At 42.7% G+C, this 1,461-nt stretch overlaps 1 protein-coding gene across 1 annotated transcript in view; it reads right to left on the reverse strand.

The window, feature by feature from the left end:
* Positions 1–187, reverse strand: part of six3a (SIX homeobox 3a) — a 5,604-nt gene extending 5,417 nt beyond the window's left edge. The window contains exon 1 of the mRNA XM_042433685.1: positions 35–187. The gene's annotated coding sequence lies outside the window, so the exon portion shown is untranslated. The remainder of the gene's footprint in view (positions 1–34) is intronic.
* Between the last annotated feature and the right edge of the window lie 1,274 nt (positions 188–1,461).

The raw sequence follows: 1,461 nt of genomic DNA on the forward strand, positions 1-1,461 counted from the left end.
AACAGCACTACTCCGAATATGTAAAGCCTCCTACCTGACTGAGTTCCTGGTGCACCAATTTAGGTGATCACCATTCAAGCCAAAGCTGCAGGTATTATCCAGCATTATGCTTTGGAGGAGCCTTGTTTGGGAGTAGCCCTCGCAGGCAATTCGGAAATCACCCCTAGAAGAGACTAGAGGTGAAATGTAAAACCTGAATGGGGATTGAAGGGAAAAAGCCACTGGTAATTCACATTCTTTTACATGGCTTTTGTTTACGTTAAGCATGTAATTAACACCCCCCAAACAAGTTTATTCACCTGCCGTAATTGTGTGTTTATCCGAGGGCTTGCTGAATGTTGCGAGCAGCGGGGGACTAGAGCTCTGAATGCACATCGAGCATTTAGCGTCTTCTCCGTTTACTTACAGCCTAAACCTGCAGACACCACAACACAAACAGCATTTTTCACGCTAAAACACTGGAAACATCAAGCAGACAGAGACGCCTGCCGTCTGCTGTGCAGCCACATCTCTCCTCCTGTGTGACCTTATTTCTGTGGATTGATTCTAAATCACTTTGTCAAACTCTGTTTAAAAAAACTTTTGCATAAATAAAATCATGTTGTTATTATTAGTTATTGCCATTAAAGAAATGAACTGTTCTTGCGGCACGCAGTAAATCTAAAATGTTAGTTGCCATACTGGTTAATTGCCAATTAGTAAGTTGTTTTCATTATCAGCCTGTTCCATTAAGGGGAGCAAATAAACAAAGCTGATGTTACGTCATGTACGGGAGTGAGAGAGAGAGAGAGAGAGAGAAGGGGACCGGATGAGAGAAAGAAAAAGAAGGTGTTGACTGTAAAAGGTAAGAGGGAAAGAGAAAGAAGGCACGAAAGAAAGGGTCTTGTTTTATTTTTTGCTCCCTCGTTGACCCCGGTTTGCAGAGGCTGGCCAGAAAAGGCAGCACATCCCTCCCTGACAAACACAGGAGAGACTCATGTGCCTGCTGCTCCATCCTGGATTCATCACAATACACAGGACCAGATTTTGGAGCAGTGACTGGTACGTATCCACAAGATAACCGTTCATTTTATTTATTCTTCTTAATGTTTGTTCATGGTTTTATTTGCACGCTCACGTGCATGCAACCATTCATATTTTTAATACATGAGAACTTTTAATTATCATTCACGCCAAGAAATGAATGACATTTTATTTTAGTGATGTGGAAATTCAGCGCTTGTGTTTTAGGCTACGTTATCAGGAATTACCTTCTTTTCTTTTTTTGCTCTTGTTTTTCTTCTTGCTCTTCTTCGTCCCTTTGCAGAGCTGTGAGCAGGGTCCAGTCCCGACTGTCACCATTCGAGCTTGGGACTGGACGTGGCACTGGTTCACTCGTGAATTTGTCCAAGATCAGGATGGAAATCCAAGAGCGGCTCCTGTAAGTTTTGTCTAAACAGACCCGTTTCCGTCTACGATGTT

This window comes from Thunnus maccoyii, chromosome 14 (assembly GCF_910596095.1).
Source record: "Thunnus maccoyii chromosome 14, fThuMac1.1, whole genome shotgun sequence".
NCBI lineage: Eukaryota > Metazoa > Chordata > Actinopteri > Scombriformes > Scombridae > Thunnus > Thunnus maccoyii.